At 56.0% G+C, this 23,773-nt stretch overlaps 1 protein-coding gene and 1 long non-coding RNA gene across 8 annotated transcripts in view; one reads left to right on the plus strand and one right to left on the minus strand.

Annotated features, from left to right (window-relative positions):
- Positions 1-23,773, plus strand: part of PIK3CD (phosphatidylinositol-4,5-bisphosphate 3-kinase catalytic subunit delta) — a 52,794-nt gene that overhangs the window by 11,647 nt on the left and 17,374 nt on the right. For 6 of the 7 annotated variants that reach the window (XM_036352774.1, XM_036352781.1, XM_036352777.1 and 3 more), the window contains exons 1-2: positions 11,026-11,190; positions 13,090-13,210. The gene's annotated coding sequence lies outside the window, so the exon portion shown is untranslated. Of the gene's footprint in view, positions 1-11,025; positions 11,191-13,089; positions 13,211-23,773 lie in introns of those variants that run through there. The other variant, XM_036352775.1, reaches the window with a different exon arrangement.
- Positions 6,723-12,077, minus strand: LOC118677594. The gene is made up of 2 exons (XR_004974428.1): positions 11,753-12,077; positions 6,723-7,089 (listed from the first exon to the last, which is right to left on the minus strand). It is a non-coding gene; the product is annotated as an uncharacterized LOC118677594 (long non-coding RNA).

Raw genomic sequence — 23,773 nt, forward strand, 5'->3', positions numbered from 1 at the left:
TGTGTGTATGAGTGTGTGTGTTAGTGGGAGTGGGTGTGTGTGAGTGCAAGCGTGTGTGAGAGAGTGTGTGTGAGTGTGTGTGTATGAGAGTGTGAGTGTGTGTATGAGTGTGTGTGTGAGTGTGTATGAGTGTGAGTGTGTGAGAGTGCGAGAGTGTGTGTATGAGTGTGAGTGTGTGAGTGTGTGTATGAGTGTGTGTGAGTGTGAGTGGGTGTGTGTGAGTGCAAGCGTGTGTGTGTGTGAGAGAGTGTGTGTGTGTGAGTGTGTATGAGTGTGTGTGAGAGTGCGAGTGTGTGTGTGTGTGAGTGTGTGAGAGTGTGAGTGTGTGTGAGTGTGAGTGTGTATGAGTGTGTGAGAGTGCGAGAGTGTGTGTATGAGTGTGTGTATGAGTGGGTGTGTGTGAGAGTGAGAGTGTGAGTGTGTGTGAGTGTGTAGGTCAGCCTTGCAGGGCTGAACCTTCACCTGGGGAACACGATGTCACCTCTGGGTAGGTTTTACCAAAATTGAGTTGAATTCTTGGGCTGCCTGCTGGTGTCTGGGAATTGTTTGTTGTTGGTGGGGAACTCCTGCCATGTTGGAATTGGGCCTTGCAACCCCATTTTTCCCCCCACCCTAGGACCCTGCCTCCCACCACCCATGGTTCCTAAGCTTTCTCAGAGTGCAAGTCCTTTTGAAGAGCTGCTGAAAATCACAGCCTCTCTCCCTGAGAGACGTTCTGTATGTGAGAACATTCTTGCATATAGTTCTGCCGGTTCCTGGGTTCGTCCCAGGCTGTTAGGGTGCACTGAGGGGCTGTTGGGGTCCCACCGCTGGCTTCTCTGCATTGAGATTCCGACTTCAAAACCAACGTCAGAGGCAGGAGAGGGACTGAGGATTCCGACCCAACCCACGAGGCCTCCGGGAGACACGCCGCCCCCTGCCTTGCTCGCGGTCTGCTTTGAAGCGGTTTCCATTTTCGGTCTTGGCCACCTCCTAAGGACCAGGCGCAGGTGCGCTCTTCGTCCGACATTCGCTGGGGGCACTCAGCAAGGACCGACGTCCCTGCATCACTCGGCGGCTGGCCTCTGTGGGAGGCTCCCTGCCCAGGCCAGCGTCCTGTGGGACAGTTGCAGCCTGCGGTTTGTTTGTTTTTAAATATATTTTATTGATTTTTTACAGAGAGGAAGAGAGAGGGATAGAGAGTTAGAAACATCGATGAGAGAGAAACATCGATCAGCTGCCTCCTGCACGCCCCCGACTGGGGATGTGCCCGCAACCAAGGTACATGCCCTTGACTGGAATCGAACCTGGGATCTTTTGGTCCGTAGGCTGATGCTCTATCCACTGAGCCAAACCGGTTAGGGCTGTTTGTTTTTTGTTAATCCTCACCTGAGGATATTTTTACACTGATTTTTAGAGAGAGTAGAAGGAAGGGAGGGAGGGAGAGAGAGAGAGAGAAACATCGATGTGAGAGACACACATCAGTTGGCTGCCTCCCGCATATGCCTGCGCACATGCCTGACCTGGGCGGGGGTCAAATCTTCCACTCAGGTACATGCCTTTGACCAGGAATCGAACACGTGGTCCTTCGGTGCACGGGCCAGTGCTCTAACCATTGAGCCCACGGCCAGGGCCAGCCTGGGGTTTTGTGGCCCCCCTTCTGCATGCAGGGCCTCGGCGTGGGCGGGTGGGAAGCCCACCGGTGAGAGCTGGTGCAGGTGATGGTGCAGGTGATGGCGGTGGAATCGCCTGCGGACGATGGCGAGGCAGAGCCACGTCCAGGCCCCCAGGTGGGGCTCCAGGCGGCTTGAGACCAGGCAGGGCCTCCTGGAAAGTTAGCGTGCAAACCGCCTTCTGCCAATGACAGGGGCGGGTGCTGAGCACCCCACACCACGGTGCCCGGTGCCCCAAGCATGGAGAGGCCCCCACTTTAAGCACCACAGCTTCCCCCAGCCCTGCGGATGGCCAGCCTCCCCGGGTGCCACTGCCCTCCCCGCTCCGGACCGTGACCTGCCCGAGCCCCTCCTCCTCCTCCTCACTGAATATCATAAGCTTTATTGAAATAGAATTCATGTGCCATAACATTCACTCAGCGCGCACAACGCAATGGTGTTCAGTGTATTCACAGAGTTGTGCGACCATTGCTCTAATCGGCTCTAGACCATTTGCATCACCTCGGAAAGAAACGCTGTCTCCCCCCCCCCCCCCCCCAGGCCCCTGGCAACCACCACCCTACTTTCTGTCTCTGGACATCTCACATCAAAGGGATCCTGCAGGATGTGGTCTTTGGGGGCTGGCTCCTGTCACGCAGCCACGTGTTTCTTTAGGAACATGTCTGACTCATACAAGTACAGTGGAGGGTTTGTACTGACCGTTGATCCGTCACCAGTACGGACAGAGCCTCTGCTGTAGGCCGCCTGAGCAGCTGCTGGGCCACACAGCAGCCACGGTGGTGCGTGCGTCACCTGCTGCTGTGTAACAAATTGCCCCTGAACTTACACAACGGACACTCGTCACCCTACAGTTTGTGCGGGTCGGGAATCTGGGGGCAGCTGGGGAAGCAAGGCTTTGCTGCGGCCTCGGCGACTCCTCTGCTGCTGGCCAGACGCCTCCCCGTGGGCCTCCTCGGGCAGCGTGGGAGTCCTTACAGCATGGCTGCAGGCTTACCTCAGGGTGACGGTGACAGAGAGAGAGTTAGTGCCCAAGACCGGGGCCCCGTGGTCGTTCATAACCTAATATTGAAGGTGACCTGCCATCCCTCTGCCATATTTTGGTCACACAGACCAATCCTGCGATTATGTGGCTGCACAGAAGTTTGAATAAAGGAAGGGGCACGTGACGATATAATTTCCTACAGAGAACGGCCCTTGTGCCGCTGGCACCCAGCAGAACCGTTCAGAAAGGGATGGGGCTCGGGTCAGCTGGGACCTCTCTGCTCCCCCTTCCCCCACTCGGTAATCGGGGAAGTTAGCATGTAGTTACATGTAGCCCTGTATGTGGTTCCCCCAGACTCACCCACTTCTGGTAGAATAATTTTTACGGATGGTTTCTCCAGGTACCTGTGAGTTCTGTTTGCATTTCTACCAAGTGGATGAGCCAGTTTTGGGGTCTCCTTCCATTCGTGTTGTCAAGAAGGATGTTGACTAACCCTGGCCAGGGGGGCTCAGTGGTTGAGCATCGGCCTAGGAACCAGGAGGTCACGGTTTGATTCCCGGTCAGGGCACCTGCCCGGGTTGCGGGCTCGATTCCCAGGGAGGGGCGTGGAGGAGGCAGCTGATCCATGATTCTCTCGCATCGATGTTTCTATCCCTCTTTCTCTCTCCCTTCCTCTCTGAAATCAATAAAAATATATTTTAAAAGAGAAAAAAGGAAGGATGTTGACTAGAACAGGCCCCAGGCCTCATTCCAAGGGACTTGACCCTTCGCACACGCACTGCGTCACGCTCTCCACCAGGAGTCACTGGAGATCCCTCCTCTCGTGGGTGGTGCCTGAGACTGTCTCAGGGGACGGGCTGGGGTCTGGATGAAATGGCCATAAATCGTGCATCAAAAACCGAGCCTTGTGCCCTGAAGCTTCGTTGTTAGAAGCGGTTTTCGGTGGCTAAAAGCGGATCCGCTCCCTGTCTCTGCCACTTACCGTGTAGCTTTGGGGAAGTCCTGGCCTCAGTTTCCTTGTGGAGATGGTGAAAATAACCGTCTCAGGGGACTGTTCGGTCTTTAATGAGATAATCAAAGTTCCAGGGATTTATTGCTGTGTAAACAGCCCCGTCCGTCTTAGGGGCGTGAGGCAACTGCCCTGTGATTACGGTCACAGATTCTGCGGCCCAGGAGCGGAGACAGGGCCTTGGCAGGACAGTGTGCTCTGCCCCGGGATGTCCAGGGTCAGCTGGGAAGACTCCCAAAGGGCTGCCAATAACGGGCTGGAAGCATCTAGAGCCGTGGTTCTCAACCTTGGCTGGACATGAGAATCACCTGGGAATCTTTTTGAAATCCTGATTTCTGGGCCTCATCCCCCGGAAATTCTGTTTCTTTGTGACGGTGTGGGGCCACATTAGTAACATTAGTAACAAAGAGACAGAATTTCTGGGGGATGAGGCCCAGAAATCAGGATTTTAACAAGATTCCCAGGTGATTCTCATGTGCAGCCACGGTTGAGAACCACTGAAGAGATTTCTTCCTGCAAGTCCAGCTGCCTGGGCAGGGATGGCTCAGGGGTCGGGCTCCGCTGGGACGGTCCATCCTGAGCGCCTACACCGGGCGGCTCCTGCTGGCTGGGCTTCGTCACGGGGTGGCCGCTGCCGGTGGTCACTCTTCTTCCCTGATGGGCGGAGCCCCGAGAGCTTGGCTCCAAACCAAGGCGGAAGCTGCGTGGCTTTTTATGACCTGACCTCTCAAGTCGCTCAGTGTCATTTCTGCTGTTCTCTCTCTTGGTCAGAGAAGTCGCAAGGCCACCAGATTTCAGGGGAGGGACATGGGTGGCACTCTCAGTGGCGGAGGGTTAAAGGATTTGCTGCCAGGTTTTAAAACCTCCACGATAAATGCAGATGATGACTGCTGTCCATGTCGTTTGGGCCAGAAAATGTCAGGAGCTGCTCCCTCTGCTGCCATGTTTCCCTCTCTCCCTCTCCTTCTCTCAAAAAAATAAAAAAATAAAATAAAATAACTCCTGGGCTTCCACCCCAGCCTTTCCTGGGAGAGTGCCTGCAGCCACGAAGGCCCTGGGGTTGACGCTTGAAAGAATGAGCAATGCGAACAGGAGCATCTTTCTTTTTTCTCTGCTCCCTCCCAGGTCACAAATGCCGGAAACCTTGATTAAGTCAGGCTTTGGGTCTAAGCTAGGGGAATTGGTGAGAGAGAGAGGGGTGGGGAGGGAGAGAGAGAGGGAGAAGTTCTGGATCGTAATTAACTTCGCTTTTTAACTACAGATGAGCCACTTTTTGAGTCAACTGGGGGTGAGAGTCTCAAAGATTAATGAAAATATGTGCAGGTGGCAGGATAACGAGGCCAGACTCTCCTGGCGTTAGGCTCCCCTATCCTGGTCCCGGAGTATAAAAGGTCAGGAGGGCGTTGTGTGCGTAACCATGGAAACCGTCTCTCCCTTGGAAGAGGATGATTTTGCCGAGTCTTCCTGTTTCCCCGAATAGAATGAAAAACAAACACGTAACTGGTGTGTTGTTGTTGTTCTTGGTTTCGTCTTATTTTTCTCTTCCTTTACTAGTTCTGTCCCCACTCAGCGTCTTGTCTGACCACACCTACAAATTCTGTAACGGAGGAATAATAATTTTCCCTCTACCCCGTTAGGTCCTTGACTGCGGTCCTCCCGCAATAAAAAGAAAGATTGCTCTGGCTGATTTGGCTCAGTGGGTAGAGCGCCAGCCTGCGGACTGAAGGGTCCTGGGTTCGGCTCAGGTCAAGGGCACATACCAGGGTTGCCGGCTTGATCCTCAGTGGGGGTGTGCAGAAGGCAGCCGATCAATGATTCTCTCTCATCATTGATGTTTCTCTCTCTCCCTCTTCCTTCCTCTCTGAAATCAATAAAAATATGTTTAAAAAATAAAAAAGACAGATTAACAGGAGAAAAAAAGAATTTAATTACGCATGAAAGTACGGGAGCCCCACAAAGATAGGAGTCTCAAAGGAGTGGCCAGAATAAGAAAGAAGCTTTTGTGTTTTTTGGACAAAGAAACAGTAAAGGTGCGAAGGGCTGGTAAGACCTAAGGGGGTGGGGCTCGAGGTAGGAAAGCGGAAGTGACATGTATGCTTATGCCGTCGCTTGGCCCTTCGCCTGCGTTTCCCTGTCTCTGGTGGGCACCTTCACAGGGGACATTTGCCTCCGGCTTCCCGGGACCCAGGAGGCTCAGAGTGCCCTCCTCGCACTGGCTGGCTGTCGACTACTTTTAATTCAGAACAGCATGCTGGCCCTATTGGTTGGACTCAGTTGATGGGACATTGTCCCATGCACCGAGGGGTGACCAGTTGGATTTCGGGTTAGGGCTCAGGCCCAAATTTCAGGTTCGATCTCCAGTAGGGGGCGTGTGGGGGGCAGCCGATCAATGGTTCTCTTTCCCATCGATGTTTCACTCTCTCTCCCCTCATGGCTATCTAAAATCAACAAAAGCCTATTTACAATAACGACAATATGCCGATGTGCTGTATTTGGGGGTGACACATTCCGACCCCCCACAATGCAGAGTGTCAAATTTGGATAGGAAGCCCTGACTGGTTTGGCTCAGTGGATAGAGCGTCAGCCTGCGGACTCAAGGGTCCCGGGTTCGATTCTGGTCAAGGGCATGTACCTTGGTTGCGGGCACATCCCCAGTAGGGAGTGTGCAGGAGGCAGCTGAATTGATGTTTCTCTCTCATCGATGTTTCTAACTATCCCTCTCCCTCTCCCTTCCTCTCTGTAAAAAATTAATAAAATATAAAAAAAAAATTTGAATAGGAAGAGTCGATCTAGTCCAGGAAGGTTGGTTGGTGGTTGGGGCGTTGGTGAGCAGCCGGGAGCAGCTGACATGTCCTCGGAGTGAGGTTACCTGGGAGTGTCAGGAGAGGGGGGAGGAGTGATTAGCAGAGAAAATAAACTTCCCTCTTACTTGTGGGACGTGGCAAGGGCTCTGACGGGTTGGAGCGAGCGCATCTGGCTTCCTGCCTCGGGCTTGGGGAACTTAAAAGAGAGGATCCGCTGTGTTTGGCCGTAGCAGGTCGAGGGGTGGGAACGTAACTCTTCTCTTCACCCCATGTTCTCACAGTGGTGAAACGAATTTATTTATCCAGCAGACTACAGTAGTCCCGGCCCACCTTATCCACGGGTTCGATGACCCGCAGTCAGCTTCAGTCTGCAAGCATGAAATGGGAAGTTCCGGAAATAAACAGTGCACAGGTTTTAAGTTGTAGCATGATGCAACCCCACGCCACCTGGGGTGTGGCTCGCCCCTTTGTCCGCTGTATCCACGCTGGGTCTGGGTACCCTCCCATAAGCATCTTCGCTGCAAACATGGTCACCACATAACTAAATCTGTTTTGGCATGAAGAAAAGATAGAGATAAACTGGCTGGCAGGTTGATATTTCTGTGTTTGGTTTCATTTCTCTACCGACGAATCAATCAACCGCTGTAAAAAAAGGATAAAATAACTGGTTGATGTTTTGGGTTTTTTTTGTTTGCTGGTTTGGTTTCATTTCTCCATTGATGAAGTCCTCACAGTTTCTCCCATTTCTATATTATACTAGTGGCCCGGTGCACGAAATTCGTGCACATTAAAAGGGAATTAATTAGAGGAAATATTTTAATATTGCTATTTGCCTCTTCTCTATAATAGAAGTGTCAGAGATTAAAGAAAATTAATAAAATGTATATGAAAATCTTCCTCCTGTCAGAGTCTGGGGCACACTGCGGGACCCAGAGTCAAGTCCCGGCCCACCCACGTGCACCTTGAAATTGCGCTAGACCCAGACCTGGCCAGCTCTACCCCCGTTGGGCGAGATCCAGACCCGGCTGGCCCCATTGGGTGGAGGGCGTGGCCTCAGGTCCCCCGGGTGGGGGGTGCGGCCAGAGCTCCCCCAGCCTGGCGCCGGGCGCGAGGGCCCCCGTCAAGCCCCACTAGGCGGGGAGCGAAGCCCCAGGCCGCCCACCCCGCCCCAGCCTGGCGCCACACAGCCTCAGGTCCTTGCTGATCGCTTGTTACAGCTCGTTACGGGAACCCCTCTTCTGCTGTGGGCACAGCCATCTTGTGACGGTGTGACGGAGTGAGAGTCAATTTGCATATCGCCTCTTTATTATATAGGATATGAGTCTTCGCTAGCTCTCCTAATGGCCTCTGCAGTGATAAGAGGTGGTGATGGTCTTAAATAGCTAGCATTTCTTCCAGATAATGGGGATGTGCCCCCGTGGTTGGTTTCCTGTTTGAAAGGCATGGCACTGGGAGCAGGAAGAGAGGTGGAGGCCCCTGTTTGAGGACACAGAGTTAGCTGAACCCACATTTCTCATCAAACAGACAAGAGCTTATGTATAATCCACAACATTTAAAAAAATCAGCTATTTGCACGGGCTTGTCATGAATCAACACACATTTGCAGTCAAGTCTGGGAGCCGCTTCCTGGCGGCCTGGGCTATCAGACCGACTGCTGTCCTCTGGCCCCGCGGGCGTTCAGGTGGCTCACTTTACTTGCTAGTGTCTCACTCACCCCACTTCATCTCATCACGGAGGCATCGTCTCCCCACATCGTCTCAAGAAGAAGGGAGTCCAGTACAAGATATTTTGAGAGACCACATTCCTACAATGTGTCACAGTATACTGCTGTACTTGTCCTATGTGATTATTAGTTACTGTTGTTAGTCTCTTACTGTGCCTAACTTGTAAATGAAACGTTATCATACGTTTGTATGTACAGCAAAAAAAAAAAACACACACACACAAGCTCTATATATAGGGCTTGGTACTACCTGCGGTTTCAGGCATCCATGGGGATGTTGGAACGTATGCCTGGCGGATAAAGGGGGGAGGGGCTGCTGTAATTTATTCTTATCCTGATCTGTATCTTAGAGAGGACTGCATGTCCCTGAGCCCCAAATGAGGAGTCAGGAGACTCGGGGTTTTCTCCTACCCCTGCCCCTGACTAGCTGTGTGCTGTTAAGTCAGTCCATCTCTTGGAGTCTGTGTCCCAAACACGGAGGCAGCACCAGGCACTATACAGACTTGGTGTCCGAACGAGTCGCTTCATTCTCTCCCAAACAGCTGCCGTGGTGCGTCTCTGGAACGTGGCTTGCGGTTCCAGGATATCGTTGTCCTACAGGCCGGATGAATTGTTGTGGCTTTTGCCATTTCAGAGCATCTTGGGTTTTCCTCTGGGCTCCAGAGGAACCAGTACCTGCGACCCCCAATGTGAACCTCAAGCCAGGCAGGCCACGGGGCGCCATGGCTGCTGCGGACCTTGGCTGTGAACTTGGCTTCCCTGCAGACCCCGCTGGAGAGAAAGGGAAGTCTGTGGGGTGGGGTTCCTAGGGAGAGGGGGCCCCCATGGCTGGCTGGGGAGGGGCGGAACCACCAAGCCATGCTGGCTCTTGGAAGATCTTTCCAGCGGCCTGGCACTGTAGGCCATTATCCATACCACCCCTTGCCAGTCAGGGTGGCTGTCAGACTCTCAGCTTCTCTCCTCCCGTCCTGGGTCCGGCAGTGAATTCCAGTGGCTTAGTCCTCATCCTGAGGGACCCCACCCTGTGGGTCAAGGGCGGCTCAGCAGGGGGCCTAGGCATTCATTCCTCCACCCACTGAGTCAGGGGCCCCAGCCCACGTGCCACTGGGCTGCCTGCTGCCGCACCGCTCCCCTCCCCAGGCTGGGGACCAGGGCGAGGGGGAAGGGGTGGGTGGGGAAGCCTGCGCTGAGCTCCGGTTGGACCCCGGGTCTGGCTGGGCGGTCCCAGCTAGTGGCCCAGGCCCCGCCTTCTCCAGAGCCGGTCTGCCAAGCGCACAGCCCCGCCCCGCTGCGTGGGTAGGTGGGTGGACAAGCGAGGGGCCGCGTGTGGATGCCCACGAGCGTGTGTGTGGCCTTGGTGCCTGTGACATTGTGTCGGTTTACATAATTGTGTGTGCGGGTTGTGTCTTAGTGGAAGCATGTGTGTGTGCCTTTGGCATCTCTGTGTGCCTTTGGCATCTGTGTGTGTCTGGCCTCTGAGTGAGTGTGAATGAGCGTGTGTTTCAGTGTGAGTGTGTGGCTTCTGGGGACGATACGGAGGGGAGTGGCCTCCTCCCGTCCTGACAGTCCCCCTCACCCGCCCATTTTTTTTCCTCCTCGGGATGCCTGGGGTGCTGGGACGCTGGCCCGGACAAGTTTACTGTGTGTGTATGGGGGCGGGGGCGGGGGGAGACGCAGAAGTCGAAGAGGGTAGCGGGACCCCCACGACCCCGCCACCTGGTCCCCTGCTCCCAGGCTTCTGGCTGAGTTTGCTCCTTGCCCGCCCCGCCTGCTCTCGGCGACCTGGGGCCGCGGACGCTGGGGCGGGCGGGATGGCGGGCCCTGCTGGGGCGCCGCTCCTGGGACCCCCGACAGCGGCGGAGACGCAGAGCCATGGGGCCTCGCACCCCTCTCCTCCACTCGCGGCTGCTCCGCGCGATGGGATCCGCTGTGGCGACTCTGACCCTAACACTCCCCTCCCCGCGCTCCACGTGGCTGTGACGCGAAAGCACCTTCTAAGGGGGCGGGGGACGCCGCAGGGCGAGGCGCGCGTGGGTCCAGGCTGGGCCGCTGGGAGGCGGCGGCACTGCGCGCGGGCGTGCCTGCCTGTGACCTGGGCGTGAGGCCAAGCTCCGGTCCTCGGAGGCTCGGTTTTCTCACAACCCCAGGGAGACCCGTGCCCACCCGCCGGGTGATGCCCGGGAAGAGCGGCCGTGCCTGTGTAGGTGCCGGGGGCGATCGCAGCGGCGCACGCACGAGCCACTCATTGTAATGAAAGATGCGTTAGTGAAAGTCCGGGAAACCCATTTATTTCCTAAATCCGCTGTAAGGGGAGCTCCGGCGGGAAGGGAGGCCCGGAGGCCGGGGAACAGCCCGCGCGCTGGATTGGCGCCCAGAGCCCGGGAGGGCCAGTGACTCGGGTGACCCCGGCTCTGGACCCGGGACAGGCCCCGCCCCTTCTGGTGGTTCCCTGGGAGCCCGCGAGCGAAGAGCGGTTTGGCGCACGACCAGCCCTCGCTCGTTTCGCAAATGGCACTTGGCACCCTCTTCCTTGTTGCAGGCGGAGACGGGAGGAGCGCAGCGTGCGCCTGCCTCCCGGGTCGGCGGCGGCGCGGAGGCTCCAGGATCCGGCCCCGCGGGTCGTGCGGGTGCCGCCGGGGTCGGGGAGGGTTTGCCGCCCGCGACCGCTCCGCGCCCGGCTCCCGCCTGCGCTCCAGCGCTCCGCCTGCCTGGCGCCGCGAGAATTTGGCGACGGTGCCCGCGCGGCGGCTGCTCTGGCCCCGCCCCCGCCCCGCCCGGCGCCCCGCCCCTGGCCCCGCCCGCGCCCGCGCCCTCCCGTTGTCCCGGCCCCGCCCCGGGCCGCGCCCCTCCGCCGTTGCCCCGCTCGCCGGCTCCGCGCCGCGGCCCTGCCCTCAGGCCCCCGCGGGCTCCGCGCGGCCGCCAGAGGCTCAGTCTCACCCGCCGCTCGGGGACCAGCCCGCCGCGTCCCCTGGGCAACCGTCTCCAGGGAGACCGGGCCCCGCCCCCGGCACCGACACCCGGTAACGGTGCCCACCTGTGCGCGCGCTCGAGGGGTCTCGGTGCCCCCCCCGCACGCCCCGCCCCGCCCGGCGCCAGGCTTTGTCCGCGCGGGGATAGCGGGGTCCAGGGGCGTGGGGGCTGGGGAGGCCGAGGCGGGGGCCGCGCGCTCGCGTGGGCTGCTTGGCGCTCTCCTTCTCTCGCAATCTCCTGGCAGCCCTTTTGTGCCTCCGGGGGGTGGGGCCGGGAGTCGGGGTGTCCCGCGGGCGCCCTTGGTGGGGTGCGCAGGGCCTCCGCCGGGCAGGGCAGGCTGTTTACTTGCCAGGGACCCAGCCATCGCTACGCGTCCTCCCCTCCCCCTGCCCCCGATTCGGGACCGAGCATCCGACTCTGTCCGCGCCTCGCCTCGCCTCGCCTCGCCTCCCAAGCTTTGCCCTTGAACCCGAAGGGCCGGAGGGCGGCAGACCCAGGCTCGGAGGTCCTGGCGGGCGTGAGCGCCAGAGCCGGAGACCCACCTTTCTCCCGGGAAGAGCCTCCTCCCGCCCGCGGGTGGATCCTGCCCCGGCCGGCCCCGCACTTCCTGACCTGAATTCCTGAGGACGGCGCATCCCTTCTCGCCTCCTCCAACTCTTCCCTCTCTGGGCTCCATCACGCTCGCCGCTTTGTTGTCCCTCGGTGCGAGAAAGTGCGTTCTCTGCGATCGGGTCTCATTTCCCTGTGGCTGAGCTGCTGGGTTTTGTTTTGTTTTGTTTTGTTTTTCCGTCCTCTTGTTAACTCCATCGATCATCAATGGAAGTTATTTCTCCCTTAGCTCTTGGCGCTGACCTCCTTGGTGACAGTGCCGTGGGAAGCCTTTGCCATCGTCCCCTGGATGCCGAGTGAGGGGACCATCCCCGCCCACGGCCCCAGGCTGCTGGGAGGGGGGGGGGCGTATCTTTCCCTCCCCGAGGCTGGCAGCAGGGAGTTTCAGCTTGTCCTTGGGAAATGCATTCTTGGAAGGGATGCCTTTCCCAACAGCCTCCTAGCACGGGGCTTCTTGTCTCACCCGGAAGCCAGTGTTCAGGGTTCTTGCTGCCAGCCATGCCTGTGGGGTCCAGGCAGGAGGTTCCCCGCTGTGGAGGTCGCTGTGCCCAGGGTCTGGGGTTAGGTAAGAGGCAGATCTTACTCCCTCTCTGGGGACAGATTATTCCCAGGAGTGGCCCACAGATGCAGTGGGTGGGCCCCCTCCCCATCTCCGGGAGCTGGCCTGGGTCCTATTTAGGATGCAATTGGGGTCTTGCATGGGGACCTCAAGTTCAGGAACCTGCTGTCTGCAGCGATTGAATGGAACTCCAACCCAGGCTTGGCTCAGATCGCTTACTCTGCTTTCAAAAGCCAAACAAAACCAGCAAACAACTCGAAAAACGGTCTGAGTCATCTGAGTGTATGTGTGTGTCTGCTCCGGGCCCTGGAAGTGCTTCTGTGCTTTGCTCAGTGCCGGGGGCGATCGCAGCGGCGGGGATAGCGGGGACCGCGCGGGGATAGCGGGGTCCAGGGGCGTGGGGGCTGGGGAGGCCGAGGCGGGGGCCGCGCGCTCGCGTGGGCTGCTTGGCGCTCTCCTTCTCTCGCAATCTCCTGGCAGCCCTTTTGTGCCTCCGGGGGGTGGGGCCGGGAGTCGGGGTGTCCCGCGGGCGCCCTTGGGGTCTTGCATGCAATTGGGGTCTTGCATGGGGACCTCATGCAAGGGGACCTCAGCTCCCCGAAGGGAGCTGGGGTTTGCACTGCCCCGAGGGTGGAAAAGGCCCACCCAGCAGGATGCGATTGGTTTGCAGAAAGGGAGCCGGGGTGAAGCAGTCCCGTTGAAGCTAAAGTTTTGCAAGAGAATGCACGGAAGGTTTCTGAGACTCTTACATTTTTTTCTTTCCTTCCCCCCCACCCACCAGACAGATAAGGAGCCCTCAGAGTCAAGCAAGGACGGAATGACGCTCACTGGTTCCAACGCATCTTTGAGCTGCCAGGCAGAGGGGCCTTTGCCGCTGGTCTTTCTTGGACCGGTCCAGAGAGGTAGGTGGGCAAAGGAGACCAGTGGGATGCTGGGAGAAGAGACGTTCTTTTGTGGATGAGTTGACATGGAATGTAACCCTCCGCCCTCCCCGACCACAAAGCCCCAGGAGAACCGTTCGGGAGGACTAGAGCTGAGAGGAAGAGGATGGCCGAGTTGGTGTGAAGAGCCCGTACGCGGGAAGTGAGCTAGACCTTAGCCAGCTTCCCAAGAGAGGATGCTGCTGCTGGGACAGGAAGGGGTGGGAGCTCCGGGGAACCCTGGAGCCCGTGGTTCAGCTGCAGTGTTTGGTGTCTGACTTGCCCCCGTCCTGGTAGAATTGGGCTGGCTTATTTGGGAAGAGAGAAAGTAAGCATTCTTCCAAAGGAACTGGCTGAATTTTGATAACTCGGTATCTTGCTTCTCAAGGAGTCCTTAACCGGGGACATTCTGTTTCTCTAGAGAGTTGGCAGTCACTGTATCAGTAATAGGATGCTCCTTGGAGCTTCTAGAACATTAGCTTGGAGGATGAATGCAGTCCTTTCATTGTGCCAGGGAAGAAACAGGCCGGAGACTGACGTTGGCTGGGCACCCCACTCTGGCGTCCGGGAGTAGCTGGGTCTGGTCAGGGAGCTCCCAGGTCCATAGGCTGCAGTCCCCTTTGCAGGCTCTGTGGGTACGTATGTATCCTGTGGACAGACAGCTCATTCCTCCTTACCCAGATGCTTGAACAGCTACTGTCATTTCAGGATGGAAAGGGTGCGGGTTATGGCGTGGTATCATCCTTGGAGGCCCCCCCTAACCTCATTTTCTCTAGATCTTCATTGGTACTTTCCAAATTTTTTTTGTTGTTACATGTGGATCTCTTTTTAAAGATCAAAATATTTAGCAGAATTTTAACCCATAAAGTTGAGGTAAACGTAGCCACTGTGTCATAGGCCAGGAGACTGGCCCAGAATTCCTTGATTCGAGTTTCTCCTACGCACCTTGATACTTGTTTCATTAGATGCCTTTTCATAATAATTTTTTAACCCTCAATGTTTTTATTGATAAGAATACCCAGTTACTGTCAAAAATTTGCAAAATGAAAAAAAAATGCAAGCATAACTCTCCCGTCATTCCCCCCACCTGGCACCAACCACTGTTTTCTTGTGGGATTACCCTCCCCCACCCACTAGTCTTCTGTGTGTATCTTTGGAAACTTGATTTTTATTTATTGTTAAGTATTGTTGCAGACTTCCACACGAGCATAACTGATTGAATGTATATGTTTGTTTCTGCTCTGTTTCAAAAGCCCACTAGAACGAGAGTAAAGGTATAAACCTGTAAGAAAAAGAACAGGATGAGAGAGGAGGAGGGATGTGAGTAAAAACGTTGACAGATACTAAACAGGTGGGGGGGGGGGGAGAGGCCGAGAGAGAGCACCAAATGTCCTGTGTTGTGGGGGAACAGGCTGATGTGTCCATAGGACCCCCCACCCCCACCCCCAGGCTCAAGAATAGGGGCTACAGAGTGTTCCCGACCTGGAGTAGAGGGTGCTGGGAAGCAAGAAGGTGGGTTGAAAGTGTGTTTAGAGCCACAGACGCCTTGCTCAGCCCATATAACCAGGGGGCTCCATCTCCCGCCGGGTTTCCTGCATGCGGCATTGGCCTGGGGGGGGCGGGGGGGCGAGCTGGGGAGGCTGAGGAGGCACCCACTGTCCTGAGAACGGGAGGATTCAGGGACACCCTCTCCTGGTTGGCTCCCGGACCCGTGCAGCCTGGCTCAGCCCCACCCTCCAGGCAGGGCTTGAAGACCTCCTTTCTGAGAAAATTGACCTCATGAGAAAAATGACCCTCGGATACTAACATTGGGGGGGACCCTGTTGAAAAGCTAGGCTGCTACTTCGTCACTTCGCAGTGACACCTACTGGCAACTAGCCCTGCCTGTGCACAAACAGCTTGGGGTGCCTCGCTCTGCGATTTCAGCGGCAGCGGGTCATCGCACACAAATCCAGAGACCCCCACACACACAGAAAGAAGGGATTCGGAAGTCAGAGACATGGTTGTTTTAAAAAAGGGAACATTCATAAAACCGTAATAAGCTATTGGATATGAAACTGTGATCGCAGTAGTAAAAATTTCCATGGGATAGAGCTGGAAGATTGAAAAATAAATTCCTAGGAAAGGTAAGAAAATGAGAGAATCCGCTTGGGAGGCCCAGCATCCATCCCCTAGGACCTCAAGGAAACGCGGGGAGAGAAACGGAGCAGGGGGAGTTATCCAAGAAACTACAGGAGAAAATTCTGGAACTGGAGGAGTCCCCGTTAAGCGTCTCTGAGTCGTGCTCAGCACAATGAATAATAAAAGAAGCAGTGCGTGAGGGAATGAGATGTGCCGCAGGACATCGTTATGAACGCTCAAGGCGCCAGAGATAGAGAAACGTTACAAAAGCCAACAGAGATAATAGCGGGCACGCAGGGAAGGTCAGAGAACAGGCCGGCATTGGACTGGACACCAGCAGCACAGAAGCCGCAGCACAGTGGAGCCGCTCCTCCGAGTTTCCAGGGGAAATTCATTCCCAGCCCAGAGCCCTGCCAGTGCATCCCAAGCAAAATAACACAGGTACCTTTTAGGCACGAATTTTCACAAACGTGACACGCCCCTCCGCCCCCTTTGTGGCTCTGTTCAAGGAAGATCCTGGAGGGTGTGCTCCAGTCAGAGGAGAACGTAGACCAAGAAAGAGGAACAGGTAGCACAGTCTGCAATTGTCCCTTGTTCCCATGCGGCGCCGCTGCCGAGGGGCCGTCTGTGTCTCAGCTGTTATCTCGCCGGGTCTCGGGAGTGGTGAGAAAAAAGGAACGGACACCCCACCATGGGACCTGAGAGCCGCTCCCTCCCAAGCCTCCCCCGTAGCCGGGACCTGTGGCCTGGGCTCCACTGACGAGATGCACCGATGTCAGACTTGACACAGAAGAGAGGGAGGACGGGTGGACTGTGTCCCTGCAGCAGTGATGGGCGACAAGGTCACGGTCTTGGCGCAGAAGCGGCAGGCGTGCACACTGACACCCAGCACTCAGTGGCAGCAGCAGAAACGCCGACAGACATTCAGTGCGGGGTTCGCACCGTGGGCCGCAGTTATAGTTCTCGTCTTGTCCGGCTGTTCGTTTTTCCCGGACTTGATAGTCGCCTCATCTTTTGGTTTGCTTTGTTCCCAATGTACGCACCACTCATCCTTCTCACACCCTCCAGCAGAACGGTGACCTCCTCCCAGTGCGCCATCCGTCCTAATCCACCAGCTCCTCTCCTTAGCTCACCAGGGAGCGGTGGCTTCTTTACTTGCAGCCAAGTCCCGCGACTGGTGCAGGGCCCAGGCGGGGAAGGGAGTGCCTGTGATGGTGCAGAGAAGTCCCGGCACCGCAGCCCCCTCGGAGCATGGTCGCCGAGGGCCCAGGAGGAGTAGCTCCAAGAAGAAGGGAGCTGGTGGCGCATCTGACATACTTGCTGCATTTGAAGGAGTTTTATAGCTCTGAGGGAGAGTTTGGGGGGGACTACATAGCCATACATAGAAAACAAAGAAAATGAAAAGTGAGGCAACTATCAACTACAGGAATAACAAAAAGGTGAACCAGAAAGGAAATAAAATCATAGCATACGGAGTGGCCTGGCTTTGAACAATGTTTACATAGTAAGCGCTGATGTTTGACTAACGAAAAACGATCCCATCACTATATTCAGAAGACGGACGAGAGGAGGATGTGTGCGTGTGTGTACTTGTAGGGAAGCACAAACTTACCGTAGGGCAAGAAGTTCAAAGTTGAAAACCCAGAAATATCAGTGCCAACCTATTGTTTGGAAACGTAGAGACAAGTATCCAAAGAAACAACTGAAATTGGGAGTGGTACGTCTGCTTGTGGAGGTCAGGGGACTGCTAATTTTTTTTTTTTCTGCAAGCATTTTAGTTTTAAGCAATTCTTTTTTTTTTTTAATCCTCACCCAAGGATATGCACTTTACTGATCTTTAGAGACAGGAAAGAGGGAGAGAATGAGAGGGAGAGACAGACAGAGAGAGAGAGAAGTCAAACGGCCACCTCCTGTATAAGCCAGGAATGGGAATCAAACCCCCAACCCAGGTATGTGCCCTGACCGGGAATTCAACCCATAGCCTTTTGGTATATGGGCTGATGCTCCAATCCACTGAGCCACCCAGCCAGGGCTAGTTGTAAGTGATTTTAACAATCATCTGCTTGCTTAACTTTCATAGATGTTAACATTGAGAAGTCATATTGTGACATCCACATGCACCCATAGTCCAGCCGGTTCAGGTTCATTTTCTCGATGCTTCCTGCACTGTTTTGCCCACAGGCGTGTTGCCAGGATGGATGGATGGGTGTGTGTGTGGTGTCATTCAGTGCCTGGTGACCACACCCACTCCGTTAAGTTAGCGAGTGGTCGTTGACTTAGTCATTTCCCTATTACTTTAGACTTATCACTTTTACAAACAATACCACAATGAGTACCTTAGTGCGTGTAGTTTTTTTAGCCCTTGAATTGCTTCCTTAAGACAGTTCCTGAATTCCCCACACTTCCTGGCCTGAGACCGTGGGCTTTCCTACTGACTTGGGTGTGCAGTGTCGAGGGATCCCCTGGGGTGCAGCCCCTTCCCGGTGGGCCTGGGACTGAGCATCAGGGAGATAGTTGGGGTAGAAATTTGCAGGTCACGGTTTACATTTTCTGACAGCAGCAGGGGCCAGAAGTCTTATTTTTTTTCCATATAGTAGACCAAAATTTCCAGATCCACACCTCTCACTTTTGATGTCTGTCTTGCTTTCCCCCAATTGAAGATACTTTTTCCCTTTTAATTATTCAAATTATAAGTTACTGTTCTTAAATTTAAAAAAAAAGTTACTGTCCTGTTGAAAACTATGGCCCTGCCCTGCCCGGTTGCTCAGTGGTTAGAGCATTGGTTCATGGACTGAAGAGTCCCTGGTTTGATTCTGGTCAAGGGCATATACCTGGGTTGCAGGCTCGATCCCCAACCCCAGGTCGGGGCATGTAGGAGGCAACCAATGGATGTGTCTCCCTCACATCGATGTTTCTCTCTCTCTGTCTGTCTCTCCCCCGCCCTTCCTCTCTCTCTAAAAATCAATGGAGCCCTAACCGGTTTGGCTCAGTGGATAGAGCGTCGGCCTGCGGACTCAAGGGTCCCAGGTTCGATTCCGGTCAAGGGCAAGTACCTTGGTTGCGGGCACATCCCCAGTAGGGGGTGTGCAGGAGGCAGCTGGTCGATGTGTCTCTCTCATCGATGTTTCTAACTTCCCTATCCCTCTCCCTTCCTCTCTGTAAAAAATCAATAAGATATATTTAAAAATCAATGGAAAAAAATACCCTCGGGTGAAGATTAACAAAAAGAAGAAGAAGAAGAAAAGAAAACTATGGCCTCCAGGGAGACACATTTAAAATGAGGGCGGGTAAACATTTAAAAAGGAAGGCACACCAGAGCCCTCGCCAGGCAGCGCCCCTGGTCAGTGTCATCCCCACCCACCAAGGTTGCTGGTTCAATCCCCCGTCAAGACACGTACGAGAATCCACCAACAAATGCCTAAGTAAGTGGAACAACCAAATCAGCCTCTCTCTGAGCAATAAATAAGATAAAGTTTAACAAAGAAAAGGAAGAAGAACATTTAAAAAATGACAGGGAGGCAGAAGTGGGCAGACAAGGAAAGCCGGCAGCTCGGCCTCCGCTTCCTTCCCAGGCGGACGCGGGGCTGCCGTCTGCGGGTGACCGCGCTCCGTCTCCTCCATCCGCACCCGGCCCTCCCCCGCTCGTTCCTCCTGTGGCAGGAGCTCCAGACAAGCCCTGCCTTCAGACAAGCCCTGCCTTCCTGGTCCCGGCCTTGGGACGTCCTGCGTGCCCGGCCTCGGCTCCTGGAGGTTCCCTTCCCTTCTTTCCCTGTTGGACGGGTCCCCACCCCAGCTGACCACCCGGACAGGCTTCGCCTTAGAGGGAAGCAGAGGCGCGGCCTGCGCTGGCCAGCCTTGCCCGCCTCCCTCTTGCTGTGGCTGACGCTTTGGTGGGGGCATCGTTCTGTCCTGAGGGCCACCAGGCAGGGAGGAAGCTGGGAGACGGGGCCTCCCCGGGGGACACACTGACGTGCTCCCGTGAAAGGTTTCGTATTTTGGAAAAACAGCACATCTATCCTGAGACTACCTGTTGGGGGCCCTGGACCGTCCACTTGTCCTTCTGGTTGTAGCTCAAGTTCTTTGTCAAGAAGGTTCTGAAGGACAGGAAAGTTCAAGGCCCAAGTGCCCGCCCCTCAGCCGAGGCGGAGGATGGGGCGTTTGGTGGCCTGGAGGGCCCAGCTGTTCCCCGTCCCATCCATCTAGTCCAGGGGTTCTCAGCCTTCCTAATGCCGCGACCCTTTAATACAGTTCCTCATGCTGTGGTGACCCCCAACCATAACATTATTTTCGTTGCTACTTCATCACTGTAACGTTGCTACTGTTATGAATCGTCATGTAAATATCTGATATGCAGGATGTATTTTCATTGTTACACATTGAACATAATTAAAGCATAGTGATGAATCACAAAAACAATTTGTAATTATATATGTGTTTTCCAATGGCCTTAGGCGACCCCCGTGGAAGGGTCGTTCGACCCCCAAAGGGGTCGCGACCCACAGGTTGAGAACCGCTGCTCTAGCCTGACCTGTGCCCTGGGGCTGAATGCCTTTCCCACTTCCATTCCTGCCTCCCTCCCTTCCTCTGCCTCACAGCAGCCAGTGTCTTCAGTGTAAAGTGTAAATCAGGCCGTGTCAGTCTCCTGCGCGACACCAGTGACCCCCCCCCTGCGTTGGGGACAGGCCCGGGCTCCTCACGCGGCTCCCCCTGCAGGCTCGCGCCCTCCCCGCCAGCCAGCTCGCCTCCAGGCCTCGACTCCAGGGCCCAACCTGTTTCATAGAGCTTTTCTGGATCCTTCTCCTCATTTGAGCCTCAGTTCCCACAGTCTCCCGTGAGGACCCTTCCCTGACAAGAGACCCTCCCTGCAAGCTCGTTTTTATTCCATTTCGACGCTTTTACTCTCGGAAACCGGCCTGTCTCTCCGCTGTCCTCTCCTCGTTTTGTTTCCCCGTTGGACTAAAACCCCGTGAGAGCGGGTGGTGCTGCCCCTCCCCTCCCCTCCCCTGGTGCTCACATCAGTATTTGCTGAATGAATGAATGAGCAGGACTTGGCCTCCTGGGACAGAGAGAGGCCCTTCCGGCCTCTTTCCCGGGGTCTCCAGGAGGGTTTTCCTCGCAGCCAGAGCAGGGGCTGGTTTCTAGAAGCTTCTTCAAGGTGGATGTGCAGGAGCTGGCCGGCCAGTGGGTGCTCTGGGTAAAGACCTTCGACTCCGTTTCTGAGGCGCCCACTGGCATCTGGCTCCCACAGAAGCCAGGCGACAGGAAGAGTGTCCATTTCCTTCTCTGCGGGGGACAGAACACTTGGTTAGAAGGACTTTTAAAAATATGTAAATTTTTATTGATGTCAGAGAGGAAGGGAGAGGGAGAGAGAGATGGAAACATCAGTGATGAGAGAGAATCATTGATCGGCTGCCTCCTGCTCACCCCCTACTGGGGATCGAGCCCACTGGGGATGCATGTGCCCTGACCAGAATCGAACCTGGGACTCTTCAGTCCGCAGGCCGACGCTCTAGCCACTGAGCCAAACCAGCGAGGCTAGAAGGACTGTTGAGGCTGAGAAGGACCTGGAAGTAACCCCAGGTCAAGCGGCCCAGTGGGGACTCCCTCCGTCAGGACAGCGCGGAAGGCTGGGGGGGGGGGGTTGGGGGGAGGGGCGGGGGGTGGCGGGGGGGCCCTACCCCTCATCACGGTGCCTGCTGGTCTTGGATCCTCCCAGCCGTGTTGATGGTAGATACTTGGACGATGTGTCTAACCACCTTCTAGGAGTTTCTGAGGCTCCTTCTCTTGGGCTTCTGGGGTTGTAACTTCAGCTCCGAAATCAGGCGTTGGGCAGAGGTTTTGTCTCGGGGTTGACGAGCATCTCTCGCTGTAGACAGATTGGTGGGGACCATGTCAAACTCAGCGGCTAACACGGGCCAAACAGACAAGGCATGCGGCCTGTGGGCCACGAGTTTGACATGCTTGCTCCAGGGTACCTTCTGGAGGCCCATGGCGGCCGAGGGCGCTCAGGGAGGAGGATGTGTACGGCTCAGGGAAGTGGGGCACATTTCTCTTCCCCCGCGGCCTGGCCCCTCGCACGCCTGCTGGCTGCAGCACCAAGCAGCCTGTCGCTGTACGTTCACAAAGGCCGGCAGCGGCTCCTGGTTGGAGCGGCAGCCACATTTGCGATGACTCAGGAGATGCCAGCTCAGAGCCCCAGGTCCCTGGAGTTTCAAAAGGAATGAAAGGCATTTCTTAGCAGGTCTGCCAGCCCAGGGGACTAGCAGATGGGCTGCAACCCCATTCCCAGCCTGGAGGGGGCGCCTGCGACGCTGGGCTCCTGCATCCGTGGCCTGCCCTCCTCCTTAGAAATAAATCCAGGCCGGGAGCTGCTGGCTGGGGAGGAGGGGGCACTTCTATTGGAATATTTGGAGGGAGTCGCACGTTCTCAGCTGGAGAAACTGTTCTCTGGGCGGCACTGGCCAGAGAAAGTGTGTCTCGCTGAGAACAGCTGGCCAGGGGATGGATGGTGGGTCCTGGGACGGAGACCCGCAGCCGGGACCACCCTGCGGCCAGGTGGCTGTTTCTGTGCGTGGTGCTGGCCGGAAGTGGAAGGTGAAGGAAGGGAACTGAGCTCCTCCCTGTCCAGTTGTCTTTGATATTTTACTAACGGTTCAGATGTGGACAGACACACGCCTGCCTGAACAGTCTGGATGACTCAGGGTGAGGGAGGATCAGTCACTCCTGGTTCATCTTTGCTGGGCCCCGAGTGCCTTGAGGGTGGTCCTACCCCTTTCAAACCCTCTGTATTTCATCTGTTCCCGTGGCTCCACATCTGTGTGTCACCACCGCCCCCAGATTATAGCCCGTGACCCTAACGACCTCGCCCCTGAGCTCCAGCCTGGCCTCACCCTTTGGCTGTCTTCCCTGGGACGTTCAGTTAGCAGCTCAGATTCATTGTGTCTGAGATGCGGCTCTTGCTGTTTTATTGCCCCCCAAACCTAGTTCTCCCTTACGCTTCCCCATCTTGGGAAATTTCTGCCCCCCCCCCCCCCCAGCCAATCTCCCAAGCCCGAACCTGGCTGTCATCCTACCTCCTCCCTCACTGTCCCCCATCTGACCCACCCAGCTCCTAAGTGTATCTTTTTAAAAAAATATATATATATATTTTTATTGATTTCAGAGAAGAAGGGAGAGGGAGATAGAAACATCAGTGATGAGAGAGAATCATTGATTGGCTGCCTCCTGCACGCCCCCTACTGGGGATCAAGCCTGCAACCCAGGCATGTGCCCTTGACCAGAATCAAAACCGGGACCCTTGGCTGATAGAACTGAAACATGCAGGGCTAGAGCCTGCTTCAGGCATGGCTGGATCCAGGAACTCAGAGGCTGTCCTTGGGCCCCTGCGTGGACTCTCCACCCTGAGCTCTGCTTTCCATGTTGGCCTCTCCTCAGGTTCCACCCCTTAAGGGCAGCAGATGGTCACCAGCAGCTTTAGGTACATATTCTGTTTTTCTGCTACCCCAGGAGGAAGTCCCCAAAGAAATCCAGAGGTCAAAACCCACTGCACGGATTTGATAATCCCATGCACATCCTGGAATCACTGTGAAGATGACGTGCAGTGATTGGCGGGGCCTAAGTCTCATTCTGGCTTCCACTCCCCATGACCGGGGCCAGGGTGGGGTGGTGGTGGTGGTGGTGGTGGAATTCGGGGCTCCGATGGGCTGGGCCTGGGTCTCAGGCCAGGATTGAAGTCAGCCCATCTGAACCCCTTGGACTGAGGATGTGTTGAGTCTGTGAAAAGTCCCCAGCTTTCAGATCAAGAAACCCCCAAAATTCCCAGCACCCAGACGCCCTCACTCCCCTGCCCCCCGGGGTAGTGGCTCTCCCCTAGGGGTGAGCCCCATCTTCTCTGCCAACAGAGGGTAGTCTGCCCGTGCCTGCTCTCTGTGTGACTGAAATCACGAGCACGTACTCCTCCGGGCCTGACTTCTTTCAGCTTCATGCTTGTGCGACGCATTTATATTGTGTGTTTGGAGACCATGCTCACTGCTCCGTCACATCCCGGTGGGAGGGGATACAGTTTATCTCTCCACTCCCTGCTGCTGCGCCTTCGGGCACTTTCCAGGAGGGTGGGGGGGCTATCAGGAATAGCGCTGCTGCAGGCGCTCTCGGACTCCTCTTCGGCTCGCAGGCTGGCCTTTCTGTCAGGTGTTTGCCCAGGAGTGGAACCGCTGGGTCCGAGGGCATCGCGGATGCTGTCAGTTTGCCGAAGTGGCTGTGCCAGTTTGCATTCTCAGGGCGGTTCTGCAGCCCCGGCCTCGGCTGGCGTCTGTGCCCCGTGCCATCTGCAGAGCGGGGCGTCGGCTTCAGATGGTTGGGCTCATCAGCAGCTGCACCCGGGGTCCTGGGTCCTGGGTCCAGAGCCCCCACTTTCTCCTGCCC

The sequence above is a fragment of the Myotis myotis genome, unplaced genomic scaffold, assembly GCF_014108235.1.
Source record: "Myotis myotis isolate mMyoMyo1 unplaced genomic scaffold, mMyoMyo1.p scaffold_m19_p_2, whole genome shotgun sequence".
In the NCBI taxonomy this organism is placed as follows: Eukaryota; Metazoa; Chordata; class Mammalia; order Chiroptera; family Vespertilionidae; genus Myotis; species Myotis myotis.